The sequence below is a fragment of the Zootoca vivipara genome, chromosome 10, assembly GCF_965207765.1.
Source record: "Zootoca vivipara chromosome 10, rZooViv2.hap1.1, whole genome shotgun sequence".
Taxonomy (NCBI): Eukaryota; Metazoa; Chordata; class Lepidosauria; order Squamata; family Lacertidae; genus Zootoca; species Zootoca vivipara.
Window position 1 is genome coordinate 46,099,545 of NC_142593.1, and position 14,802 is coordinate 46,114,346.

General features: G+C 41.4%; 1 protein-coding gene across 3 annotated transcripts in view; it reads right to left on the reverse strand.

The window, feature by feature from the left end:
* Positions 1–13,554, reverse strand: part of NIPBL (NIPBL cohesin loading factor) — a 136,425-nt gene extending 122,871 nt beyond the window's left edge. For 2 of the 3 annotated variants that reach the window (XM_035100720.3, XM_035100721.3), the window contains exon 1: positions 12,736–13,554. The gene's annotated coding sequence lies outside the window, so the exon portion shown is untranslated. The remainder of the gene's footprint in view (positions 1–12,735) is intronic. The other variant, XM_035100722.3, reaches the window with a different exon arrangement.
* Between the last annotated feature and the right edge of the window lie 1,248 nt (positions 13,555–14,802).

Here is a 14,802-nt window from a genome sequence, read left to right on the forward strand (position 1 = left end):
TGCGATTTTGTCTTTATGCATGGACCCCCGGAACTGAAGCCTCATATAAGCTGTGGGCCCACTGTAACTCTCACTGAGTTCAAAGACACTGATTCCTAGATAAGTGTGTAACAAGAGTGGAACCTCAGGTAATAATTGTTGCATTTTTTTAATGTACCTCAAAGCTGAGATGGTGAAAACAGTACAAATAAAATGAAAGCCCACATATATCATAACCATTTTGGATTAGATCTAAATTTTATTAATAGAATTTTACCACAAAATGCCTAAAAACAGCTTTAGAATGCAGCCTACCCTTACTATCTAAGGACCTACAGTATATTTATTTTAAATGCAGCAACTACTCTAAGCAATCAGAGCCTTAGAAACTACAAATACTTTACACACACAAAAATGAAGTAAAAATGTTACTCGTTTTAACTAAAACTCAAATAGATGAATAAAAATACTGGTGCCATGTGCACATTGCACACAAAACAAAAATTAAGTTTGAAAAATTAAAATAACGTTAAGTAACCTTAAAAGCAAGGGCAGACACAAACACATCCACTCACACCCTGCCCATACCTATCCAGCCCTGACACCACATAACACACACAACACCATAATTTCAGAGAGACAAGTATGGCTTCTTGATAAGAAAAGCTTCCTCACACAAACAAAAACAAGTACCTCAGACAAGATAAATAGAAATCTCAGATTTAAGATCTGAAGAGAACAGAGGAAAAGCAAGGAAGGCAAGCTGTTCTTTATAAGACAACTCTAGCCACAGTATTGTCCCCACTCAGTGATACCGTACCTGCCAGAGATCATCAACAAACAAACTCGCCAAGTGTTTAAAAAGAAGGGAAAGCTTTAACACCTGAGCACACGTTAGAGCAGGCATGTCCAAAGTCTGTTTCTGTCAATTTAATTCGACCCCCGTGACAGTAAATTGTAAAAAAGCTTGATAACTTTGGGGTAAAATTGTAAAAAATGCTTAACATTCAATCCTAAAAAAACCCCAACTATGGTTTTTCACTTCATCAGATCTGGCCCTCTCTGAAAAAAGTTTGGGCACCCTGAAAGTCTCTACAGAAGTCTGAGTAGGCCCGATGTAGAAAACTCTATCATTTGGTGAGCTCATTTTCTGCACTTCCATTTCTCCTTTTCCCAACTTTACATTACAATCCATCGTACCTTAAAAATATAAGCAACAGCAGGTCTATGAATATGAAGAAGTGGAACAATGCAAATAGGAGCAACTGAGAAATGAGCTAGACCCTGAATTATAATTTAACATAACTGGACTTCAAGTTGAGACCCAAGTACTCTTTATTGCAAAAACTCCAAGTACAATGGCAATAAAATAACGTAAGATGAGCCCTACTGGATCAAGAATCCTTTTCTTACAATGGATAACCAGAGGACTATGGGAAGCCTGTAAGTAGAACCTGAGTGCAACAATACTTTCCTCACTTGTGATTCCCAGATGGTATTCAGAGCCATAATGCCTCTAACAGTGGAGATAGAAAGTTAAATAAATAAATAAATATAATAAATATAATAATTTTAGTATTTATATGCCGCCCATCTGACTGGGTTGCCCCAGCCACACTGGGCAGCTTCCAACAAAGTACAGTCATACCTTGGAAATCAAACGGAATCTGTTCCGGAAGTCCATTCGACTTCCAAAATGTTCAAAAACCAAATCGCAGCTTCTTATTGGCTGCAGGAATACTCAAACATTAAAAAGCTCCCTGTGCAGGGCTGCCTCTACCAGAGGTAGATCTTATTTCTTGTCCCACATAAAAGGGGGAGGACCCTCCCTGCTCTCACCTGGAAGCTTTCCTTTCTTCTCCCAGCCTTCCCACCCTGGGAGATTTTTCCCTTCCCTGCCTCCCACACAGGATGCTACTGAAGGAAACCTTCTTTCCTCTGTTAGGTTTCCAGGACTCTGCTCATTATACATGCTGGTATGCTTTTGGCTGTGGTGGAATATTTCCTGATTTGTGATATACATTAGAGCTTAGCTTCTATTACTGTGATTTTTTTTTAACACAGCCCAAGCATTTCAGAGACACTGTCCCTCCACTTTTCCTTTGAACTTCCTTTATTTATCAATCCTGTCATTTTGGAGAAGTTTCCTCAAGTTGAAAATGCCTGTTTGATTTTCTTAACAATACTTGTTGGCAAAATTCAACAAGTATGTTCAATTTAATAGCACTATGGTTACTGTTACAATAGGTTCAACACTTACATCTTGCACCAGGTCCTCCTAGGCATCACTTAAGACTTAAGTCCAGAATCACCACCAATTGGTTCCCCCAACCAATGGCTCAAGCACAGTCATTTCGGGCATCTAGAAATATTACCTGTCATGAATGGAACATGCATGTACAAGTCTATGCAAGTCACCCATTACTACCACATTACTATCTATTACTATCCCTTTGATTTCATTCTCCATCTCAAGCCTACCCTGGACATTTTGGAAAGGTAGACAATAGTATATTTCCAGTTCTAATTACTCCACCAAATCACTTCTCATCAATTATCTGAAGTCCACCCCTTTTGGGATTCCTAACTTGTTGTACTCTATATTAGGCCAACTCTATTATGCCAATGACTCCAGCTCACCCATCTTGGCTCACATGTTTCTATCATTTGGCCTACCTCTACACATTGTTTTTCTCCAAATATTTTAGGCACATGTTTTACCCTACAGAGCTTTGGCTTCTCTGAATTGCTCTCATGTGCTCCTGCAGCCTCAGTGCATAGAACTACGCCTTCATCTTTTGAATGATCAGACCAAATCATTCCCCAGAGGTGAGACTGAAAATGTTTATGAACTGGATGCCTCATAGCTCTGTCAGCTTCCCCCACACACTCACAAAATGTACTTCTGATGCTCCCACTCCCATCCCTGCAAAAGCCAGGACCAGGCCTGAAAAAGAAGGCTTGGTCCTATTTTTATGGTTTATGAGGCAATATGCAATGTATGATTTGCCCCTTCTTCAGTGTGGAAAACTGTATATCCACTGTACACATATTATGCTTTCCCTGATAAAAGTGATATATTGTATATAATTATTGTATATAACTAGAGGATTCTGCCCTCCTTTGTATCTCATTATTTTAGAGAAAAAATGGGTGTGTACAATAAAATAGAGCAAGTCCATACTGCAGCTTGTGATTAAAAATGAACCCTGAATCTAAAAATCATGAAGACTAAACTCATAAATCTCTTATTATGTGTTCATGTAATTCCTTAAATATATTTCTACACAAAGCAAAAATCCTTCATATGCATGCCATCCTCTAACTTCAACATATACACAGGAGCATGTGCCCTTGATATCCTGTAATAAAAATCTGTTATGTATGTTTTGCAAGATGGGACTGGTGTAAGATTTACACCTGTCCTTGCAGAAGCATATGTTTAATTGCAGAAGAATTCACCTCAACATTTACTGAAGGAGGTGTCTACCAAGTTGCAGCCAGCAAGATTTTTTAAAGTAATGGATGTCAAGTAGATTTTCAATATAACATTTAGGGAAATATAGAGTTAACACTTTCTCCCCCAGTAATAGTGAATATATATCTTCTCTGTAAGATATATGCCTTTTATAAAATGAAGGCAGACATTTAACCCCATTCAGGGTTGTTATATATAGCAACTAGGGCCCATGTAATGATCAGAAAATCATGCCTGGAAACATTCACCTTATTGTAATCTAAGTAAACACAAATTCAACATTTTTTCATCTACTTTCTTATATTAGAATGCAAAGAATTGCACCTTTGATTTAAGATATTTTTAGTAAGAAAACTGTTTCCAGATGTCACAGTTGTACAGAAACTCAAACATGTGATAGTAACAAAAGCCTGTAGTACAACCCAGGACCTACAGGCAATGGACCTTGCTGGCCTTTGGTAATTCTCAGAAAGTTGTTCCCATAAATGAAATAAGAGTACCCATCAACTTCATGGGACTGCCAAGAACATTTCAAAACTCTGTAAAAATCTCAAAAATGTCAATATAAATAAAAGTTCTATTTCTCTCAAATTGTATGACCCCTAACAAGATTTGAGATTGAAAAAATCATGCATGAAACCATGCAGTAAGTATCTTGATGCATCTACCATGTTCATTAATGCACATGCAATCTGATGTTCCATACAGCTAAAGTTTTAATCTGGCTATACCAGTTTCTGAAAAGAATTCCACAATTCTTATAGTGCACATTTCCTACTTTAATTACAGCTGAAGGCACAGAAGAGGCTGGTAACAAAAAGGCTGGTAACAAAAAAACACTACTGTATCAAAAGAAGACAAAATAAACTAGAGCAAGTAAGGTTATGAAGCAGTTCTTGGATACCTTAGAAAGAAGTGCAACAAAAAGACAAACCAGTTTAACTATACAGTGGTACCTCGGTTTATGAACACAATTGGTTCCGGAAGTCTGTTCATAAACTGAAGCGTTCATAAACTGAAGCGAACTTTCCCATTGAAAGTAATGGAAAGTGGATTAATCCGTTCCAGACTGTCTGCGGAGTAACCGTTCATAAACTGAAGCGAACTTTTCCATTGAAAGTAATGGAAAGTGGATTAATCCGTTCCAGACAGGTCCGCAAAGTACTTAAACTGAAGCGTTCATAAACTGAAACATGGGTGTAATTGGTTCCGGAAGTCTGTTCATAAACTGAAGCGTTCATAAACTGAAGCGAACTTTCCCATTAAAAGTAATGGAAAGTGAATTAATCTGTTCCAGATGGGTCCGCGGCGTTCATAAACCGAAAATTCATAAACCGAGGTGTTCATAAACCGAGGTTCCACTGTAGTATAAGTTATAAGTAGACATAAGCCTGTCTACTTACTTACTTACTTAACAGCTGTTGCAGGAGGGTATTTATTTATATGCATGCTCACTTTCTGCAGAAAATTATATTCATAAAGAGTATCCTAGTAAATTAAAAATTCACTTCAAAAGGTTCACAGGGATCATAACAGATATTTTAGAACAGGGGTAGCTAAACTTTTTGGCTCTAGGGTCATAATCACCCTCAGCCAATACACATTTGCAGCTAGTGGTGCATGTAGCATAAGCCCCATAAGCACAGTCTCCCCTCCTCAAATACATGCAGATCAGCTGGATGGGTTAATGCCCCTCCCTGCTTTTCAAGTGATCAGTCTGATGACCAGGAAGGGGATGATTTGCCCCCTCAGAATGATGGGCTGTCTGGAAAGTTTTTGCAATCCATTGCTGCCTCTACTTTAATATTTTTGCCACTGCTGATAAAATCAGTGCAGTTGGAGGGGGGGTGGGGGCTAAGGAGTTGACTATTTAGCAACCCATTTTTAAACACCACATCATGATTCTCTAATGTGTTCTTGTATTGACATTTATCCTTGTGGAAATATTTAGTTAAAGTGGGAGGTGCAAAGAAAAGTTAAAATGGTTAACAGTATAGAATAACATAGATAAAGTGATCTGTCTTGGCCATTGATTAAGTAGATTCAGAACCACATAGCTTCTTCTGTACCTATGCAAGAAGAGAACATTTTTTCTGAGTGAAAAATTGTAGTAGTATTGTAAGTACCTTGAGAGGCAATAGCTAACTTGCCTCCAACACAAGAGTTCAAAAACTTATGCATACCTGAAAAACTGTCTCACCACATTTTGCCTCTGTGCTAGATCTAGGTCACTATGGTGTTCTTTGCATGGAACATACCAAGTCTGAAGCAATTCCATAGAGTTTACTTTGCAGTGAATAATTTTACTATTCATATCCGTGACTTCATAAGAATCCTGCTCAGACAAAAATCTGTCTAGTCCCGCATCCTATTTCCCATGGTGGCCAACCGCAATGCTGCTGGGAAGCCCACATGCAAAACATGAAGGCAATAAACATCTCTTGTAATTGTTTCAGAAGTCCAACACGTTACTGTAATCTGTCCCCACAATTTTGACAGGTGGGATTATTTTTACATCAGATTATTGACAGGCGGGTTCTGCTAGCATGCTAGTTGAATGATAGCCCATCATCTTGGAAGGATTCCTGCCAGCACATTCTTCTCATATGTGTGCATGCACATACAGTGGTACCTCTACTTACGAATTTAATGCGCTCCGAACGCACATTCGTGAGTCAAAAAAAAATTGTAAATCGAATCCCATAGGAATGCATTGGGAGAAAAAAATCGTAAGTCGAAGCAACCCTATCTAAAAATTCACAAGTAGAAAAATTCCTACCTAAACCGCATCCAAGATGGCGGACGGAGCTCCGTTCGGAAGTAGAAACATTCGTAAGTAGAGGTACCACTGTATATGTATGGTAAGAAAGGACAGTACAGTGGTACCTCATGTTGCAAACGGGATCCATTCCGGCGACCCGTTCACAACATGAAAAGGCCGCAACAGGACAAGGACTTATCTGGAACAGAACCAGAAAGCACCACTTGGCCATGCAAGCACTCTTGTTCTGTGCCTTTCTAGCTGGGGTATGCTAGTGGCTGGGTGAACCCGGCCAGATGGGCAGGGTATAAATAAATTATTATTGTTGTTGTTGTTAAAAATGGGGGGTTCAGACATAATACAAAACCAATGTTAAAACAGGCCATAGGTTAGGGTACAACAACGGAATGCACACTTTTTAAATAATGTACAAAGTTGAAAATGAATGAACCTTAGCTAAAATATTATGTTCATTTTTAGCTACCAAGGAGGAAAACATTCCTCTTCAACCAGGCCTTTGGCTGATTGACATCCGATGCCCTTTCAAATTTTCCTATGCATTTTGTGGTTTCAATATTGTAACTTTATGTTGCGAAGCACCCTGAAATCTATGGATGAGGGTTGGCATACACATTTAATAAATAATAACAATAAAATAATAATGCACACAAACACCTGAAAACAAAAGAAACTATTCACATACATAAGCAATTCTGGGCACAGAAAGTATTCCAGTTTTTCCATCCAACAAGCTAGAACTTAGCTTGAGAGGTACCCCTTACTATCTATTGATAGCTTGAGAGGTACCCCTTACTATCAATTGATTGAATGATTGAATGATCCAAGGACTGCAGTGGAAATTGGAGGGAGTGGTTCATAAGGCCCACTGGATGTGTTTTGTGTTTTTGTTTTAAAATGAAGTTATTCAGTATTGCATAAAAGTTGCATTGTAAGCATAAGAGTAGATAACATTAATCTGCATGAAATGCTTTTGAGCTAGTTTAAAGTACTACAACACATTACTTAATTATTATTTAAAGCTAGTCTTGGTAGAGTGCAAAAACTGATACTGAACTGGAACTAAACTAGAACATTAGAAAATATGGGTCAAACCAAAGAGTAGCTAAACCTCCCCCCCCCAAGGTTCAACTAATGGGTCAAAGCTGATCACTTGAATCTCCCCCATTGTGGGGTGTTTTCAGGCACTGCTCATATTTCAAGCACTACTACATGGCAGCATTTTCAGAGGCTCCCCACAGTGAATAGCTGAATAGTGTTCTTGACTGAAGCATGTCTCAGTAATGAGAAGCATGCACTAATCCAATACCTGCTGCTACCTAGTACTGCTTCTCCTTCACTCCACACATGTTGTAGATGGCCATGGGAAGGGCTTCAGCATTTCCCTCTTTTTAAGAATTTTATTAAGATTCTACTGTTCTGCTCAGTCCCAATCTCCCTCCCCACCCACTAACAATGCCAAGTTGAAAACTCACTGAATATTGTTGTGCTTTTACCTTGTGGACATAGTAAACACAATACAGTGGAACCTCGATTTACGAACGCAATCTGTCCCACGGAGGCATTTGCACCCCGAAGGCATGCTTTTGCGTCTGCGCGAAGCGCCATTAGACTGCTTCTGCGCACGTGCGCGCTGCGCAGATCGCTTCTGCGCATGCGTGAGCTGCACAGAAGCGATCTGCGCATCCAACGTCGCTGAACCCGGATGTAAATACTTCCAGGTCCGCGGCGTTCGTAAACGGAGGCGTTCATAAACAGAGGTAGTTGTAAACTGAGATTCCACTGTACAGTGGTGCCTCAGGTTAAGAACTTAATTCATTCCAGAGGTCCGTTCTTAACCTGAAAATGTTCTTAACTTGAGGTACCACTTTAGCTAATGGGGCCTCCCGCTGCCACCGCCGCACAATTTCTGTTCTCCTCCTGAAGCAAAGTTCTTAACCCGAGGTACTATTTCTGGGTTAACGGAGTCTGTAACCTGAAGCGTCTGTAACCTGAACCGCCTCTAACCCGAGGTACCACTGTACTGCTGCCTCAAGACTCTGCTGCGTGTCCAAGGTGTTATGCTAAAGAGGTAGGTTTTCACAAGTTAACCATGCCATCAGTCAAGCCCAGAAGGCATTTAATAAGCCAGGTAAGGCCACTATTTTCAACTTTGCTGCCATTCTGGTATAGAAAAGACAGGCACCTGCTGTGTTTCCTACAGATAAACCACAACACAGTATGGTGCTATCATGGATTTTAGCTTATGGGTGTTCTGGCTCAGAACCAGATGGAAGAGAGAGCAAAAAAGAAGACACAGCAGGGGGCTTGGAAAAGTTGCTGCCATTTTAAGTTGAAAGTATGGCTCTTCCTACTTTTCACCTCCTCTAAAGAGCTGTAAACCCTTGAGGAAAAGGTAAAAAAGTGCACACAGCCTCAAATGAGAATACTGTATTTAATTTAGGGCTGCATGCAGAGCCAGCAGTAGTGCTTGGCCAACTGCACATACAGTTCAGATGCTCCTCAAGGGACAGCTACCGGTACTACCCACTCCAGGAGGCCAGGCTTGCAAACTGTTGGTCTATAACTCATATTCCCAAACATCCCATGCCCCAAAAAGTATTTATACCATCTGCATAGTTTTCCACTAGCCTGCTGAAGCTGCCTAAGGAGAAGTCCTGAGTGGCATACTACCCCCCTCCTATGATAGAGCAGTGACCGCATCCTCCATAGCCTAGCCCTAGCTCTTTTTTTCAAAATAGATTATTTTTGCTATTGTAATTCCCCCTGCAGTCATCTGTACCTTCAAAAAATCTGTTCTGGAGGGTGAGGAGACTCCCTGGAAAAATGCAGTGATGGTGGGTGGTGGGGTGGGTGGATGGGAAATGGGCAAAGATCACCTCCCCTCTTCCTCTAGTCTAGCAGAAGACTTTCAGATAATGAAAGAGCAACCCATGCGATTTTCCCAGCCCTGTCCACAGATGCCTTACAATGGAAAACTCCAATTCTGACATGGAAGCAAGCCACACCAGTTCCAATGGAACCTATTTTTAAGCAGAATTGTTCAGAACCAATGCTTAAGAAGCATTTCAAAGAATCACTAACTTGCATACTTAAGTTCAGTCAGACTTCTATACTGCAAAGTACAGTACTGTATAACACTAAATTACTTATCTCTAAAAATGCCAATGTAGGTTAATGAAATAATTTCATTCACAGTAAATTCTTCACCCTACTCAGCATTAACTACTGTAGTTTCATCATATGTCTAAAGTATACAATATGTGAATGGGCACATCTTATTGCCCATTTAGGATTAGAAGTGCATTGTCCTGGGCACCAGATACAATAAAGGGGCATTGTCCTTGACCTAGATTGAGTGCATATATGGCATTGATTCCACACTTAATCCATGCAGTTAGAATGTATGTCATTTCAACAAAGTAAATGGGGAGCAAAAGTGTGTGGGCACATGGTAGTGCCAGAATGTGTAGCTCCAATGTTAGAATAAAGGTTTAAACTAATTTGATAACTTTTTTCTTAAATTAAAACTATTAAAAATAGGATATATGCAATACTCTCCTAAAATGCAGTTACCTGTGACACAATTTAAAGTTTTACATATCTTTTAAATGCATCCCTATATGTGCAGTTTTCAAAAACACATTCACCATTCCCAAATGCTTAGAGAAATTGGGGGCGGGGTGGGGCGGAGTAGTGTCTTTTGGATAAAATATAAGGCTTACACAAGTAAAATCCTAGTCACAACCCAGTATATGAACCATCTCATTTCCATTAATTTTAACAGAACTGAATCAGTTTCAATTTAAGATTTTATTGATTTGCAAAATTAGATGTTTGTTATACTTTGTTAAAACAAAGTACAGTGTTTTAGCACTAATTTTATTTTATGAACTTCTTTCATAAAAAACTATTAAAGAACTAAAAAAATGGAAAGTGTACATCATATATAAATCTTTAGGAAGCAAGATTTCCTTATTAGCTAAGGCACACATCTTTAACCAAGAATTTCAACGAAGAAATAATTGTTCAATATTTCTAGATACTATTTTAAGTTTTCTGTCCACTGCTTGGTATTTTTTTAAAAAAAAAAGCTGGAGACTGTAATCTCATATAAATAAAAATAAAAATATGGTCAAATAATACAAATCATAGGCATACATGTAGAAAAAGTCTTCAGATTTAAGATCCTGAATTTTTCATATTCCATATATTACATGATCAACTTCAAAATACACAAAATCTTTGAATAAAGTGAAAGACAACAGCAGGAGAATGTGTGGCTATAGGAAATTAGTTCATAATTAAATCTAGAACTAAAATAAATAACTTGCTGGAATTATACAAAATGTGATCAGAAACATCTCGCAAATTAAGCAAAATCATACTGTGTGTAACTTAAGTGACAAAAGAATTATCAGATCTAGTGTCGCTTTCTGATGATGAAAAACACTCAAGTACAACTATTTTCCATACAGCCCTTTCTTTCCTGTAAAATAGACCTATGCCTCTACATACACCACAGCTTAGGGAAAACAAAGATTCAGTTACACACACAGGCACAATTAGAAACAACATGTCTCGCTCGGCAATTCATAAAGTTCAGAAATAAAAGCTGCTTTTTCAAACTGAAAATGGTTCCTCTCCCGTGCATATATAGGCCTGAGGCCCTGTTGCAAACAGTGTCTAACAGGCCCAGGCAGCACAAAGACAGGAATGGCAGATTAGTGGGAGGGAGGGAGGCCAGGTTTGGGGCTCAGCAGGATCTTCAAGCTTTTTAAAATTCAAACTGCTGCCTGACCAATACAAATCATGGACACATTGCTGACTACTACACAGATTCACAGCATTAAAAACACGCCTTCTGTGTGACAGCTATATTAACGTCACTATATTAACATGTATGAGGAGCCATAAATGCACAATAGTACTCTATGAACAACAACAAAAGTTACTTTACTTATGAGAAGCACTAAATAATAGCTAGCTTCCAATACAAGTACACTTACAACATCATGAAAGCTAGCACTGTGAAATGTTGCTACCGGTATGCTCCAACCATCATTGGAAAACAGCATTTGGCAACTAGCAATATAAAAATAGCTATCACAACCAGATGAAATGCAGTTCTTCATAGCTATGCAGATCAATTCCATTCAATTAAAACAACATTTATAAATCTATAATTTCCAAAATATGCTAAATGTATCATTTAAAATGCTATATATACTATCATTTAATGTTAGGAGGCTTAACAAACTTTCAGATAAGTGACAGAGGCATCACCCAGTTACACAAACAGCATAGACATAATCAATACCTATGGATTTGAAATTGATCTACAGTACTTTCGTTTTAAAAATATTAAAACTTCAGTCTAATTCTGCACAATTTTGACCCATTTCTCAGCCCAATCCTAAACATGTTTACTCAGAAGTATGCAGCATCGACTTCAGTAGCACTTACTTCAAGATACTGTATATGTTTTAGGACTGCAGGCTTAACTACAATTTTTGAGATTCCAAATTAAGGTTTTTGGCCTTTACAGTGGCAACCAACCACATAGATGTTTAGGCATCCGTCGTTGCAAAGTATCAACGTTTTAGTTCCCGTGGAGCAACAACAGCTAACTATTTATCTTTTTATGGAAAGTGAGATGGAAAAAAGGGAAATAAAGGTGGCATACGCTGCAGCCAGTGTACTTTGTGAGTTGTGCAGGTGTTTGCGTTCTGTCAGTCATCCAGAAAGGGCTACCTTTATTTTATCAACGCAGTAGTAGTAGTAGTAGTGCACGCATTCGAAGGGATATGCACAGAGCCAGCAACAATTAATCACCTCTCCAGCCAAACAAATTTACCGTGTACACACCAACTATAAGAACCGTCGGGATTGAGCAAGGAAGCTTCGAAGGAAACATAGTTGCTGCCGAACATACACAGGGAGCGCGTGGGAGCGCCCGTCTCTCTCTCTCTCCGCCACCCCGCGCGATTTGGCTGAGACCTTTTCTTTCCCCTCCTTCCTCCCTCAGCTCAGCCCGCCGGTGTGAAGTTGTAAATATGGCACAGGTTCGGTGCCCCGGCCGCTGCTCCAACTGTATTGTTTCCTCCTCCCCGCTCTTGCTCTCGGGCGCCGAGGCCTGTCACACAGGAGCCACCTCGCCTCTCTAATCCCCGAGCTGGAGTGAATGCGCTGGCCGCTGGGCCTGCGCCCTCCTCCGGGCTTGGGCTCCTCCAGCAGCTCGGCAGAAACCATTCTCTCCTCCGCCAAACCCCGGGAGGAGGCGGAGGCGGGGAGAAACGTGAAAACACCCCCCACCCCTCGGCTGACACTCATTACTTCTCTTCCCCTCACCCCCGCCGCCCCACTCCTCTCCTTTTTCCCACACCGGCCGAAAAGGCTAATTCCCCTGACTGGGCCGCCTCGCCTAAGAGGAGGCCCAGCTCGCGGCTTCCCTTTCGCGGAGGAGGAAGAGGAGAAACCTGAAGGGGGGGGCTTTTACCTGAGCAAAACACCGTCTGAAGCCAACCGAAAGCCAAGCGGTGGCGGGGGGGGGAAGGAGGAAGGAGAAAAATCCGCCCCCCTCCCTCCTCAGAGGATCCGCCGCTGGGCCGCCGCGGAGCGAGAGGAGGAGGAGGGGAGATAATATAACAACAATAATCCGGGCCGGGAGGGGGGCTGGCTCCTCTTCCGTCTCCTCCTCAGTGCAGCGAACATGTAGAGCCGGGGACGGGCGGGAGCGGCCGAAGCGAATCCCTTAAGTCGCCGCCGTCGTCGTCTTTGCCGTCCTCCCCGCTGCCGCCGCCGCCGTCCTCTTCTTCTTCTTCTTCTTCTTCCTCCTCCTCCTCTTCTTCTTCCTTCCCCTCCTTGCCGTCGTCCTCCCACCAAGCCCGATTCACGCCGCCAACATCCACACGGGCCGGGGCCGAGCCGGATTCGATAAACACCTCACGCACCGAACGACCGACCGACCGACCAACCCCGGGAGGGGAGGGAGGAGAGGAGCGAGCGAGCGAGCGGGAGGGAGGGAGGCAGGGAGGAGGGGGAATCTCCTCTGCCGCGGCTTGTTCCTTCTCTTCCGCCGCCGTCACCACCACCGCCGCCGCCGCCTCTCCGCCTCCTCTGTGTACGCGGGCGGGTGGGGCGGGGCAGGGAGGGGACTGCTTAGGCCACGGTGAGTCGGTACCGGGGAGGGAGGAGATGGGGAGGGAGGAGAGAGAGGGAAAAAGGAGCCTGCGTGAATGTGAGCGTCGGTCTCGCTCCCTCTCAGAACAAAATGCCGACCGGAAGTGCAGCTGTAGGAATGACTCCCTCCACCGGCGCCAAACACCAACAACCTCCCCTTTTTCTCTCTCTCTCCTTCTTCTGTTGCTGCTTCTGTTTCGCTTGCTCACTCCTTTCCTGCCTCCCTAAGCCGAGAGATCCATCCATGCACTAGCTGGGGAGGCTCTTCAGTCTGCGTCGCCGCGCAGACAGCTGATGGCAGCTCCGAGTTGCGTATATGGGTGCTTTTCTTTTCTTTTTTTATCAGTTTTTCTTTACCCCACTCCTCTCTTTTGCTGCATTTATATACGGAAGGCTGGAGTTTGCAAATAAAGGCCTGATGTTACGAGGAGAAGATCTACGAACTGTCAAGATGAGGCACACGACTGAAATACTTCAGCAAAATAAATTGTCCATTTTTCTATCTTTTAAAAATGATAAAAGCCACATGAAGAGGATTAAAAATACGAAGATCTCCCAAGGAAGAGGATGAGTGGAAATTCAGAAGGGGGGGGAATACCTGCTGCATTCTTTCATATCCAGATGGGAATATTGGAAGCTTGTTTCCGCTTACGCCTGGTTTTCTTTTATTAAATTTCTCGTTCGTGCTTGCATGTGTGCTTTTATAAGGTGTTGATCCTGATCGCCATATCGTCGGATTTGAAGTTCTCACGGTTGAAAATTCTGGTTTTACTGATTTCCAGATGGGCATGCTTTTCCAAAACCGTGTTTTCTGAAATAGCGTTGAGGGGGGAATCTGTGATATTGAAATGAAGGCTTCTTCGCTGGAAAATTGAGGTGGTTGTTGACCGAGCTCTTGCAAATAGTGTAATAATGGGTTGGGAAAGCAGCCTTTGAAGAAAGGGGACATTGACGAACTTGAAAGCCTATCTATTTTCTCTTCAGGTAAATTGTTTTAGTTTGTGAGATCATGGAATAGGAACGAAGTGGAATTCATATAAATTGGCTTAAATGCTTGTTTTTTTATTCAATGCTTTGGAGCTCTAGAATAATGTAGCAAACCCCCAAAATATAATCAAGTTGCTAATGTTTAAACGCTGTATTCCTACTTGAGTCAGTTCTCCATAATGCCCAGAGCTCAACCTCATGTACTGTAGTTGTTTGAATGCAGTAATCCAGGGCCAGCCTCTGCCAGAAATTAGGCACTATTGCCCTGTTTCAAAAGATGCATATTGTGTTATAGGAATATATGATTTTAGCTACTTGTAACATTCTGGGTTGTAAGTCTTTGAATATGAGGAAATAAATATACATATACTCCAGATTTAAAGACCTAGAATCTTGC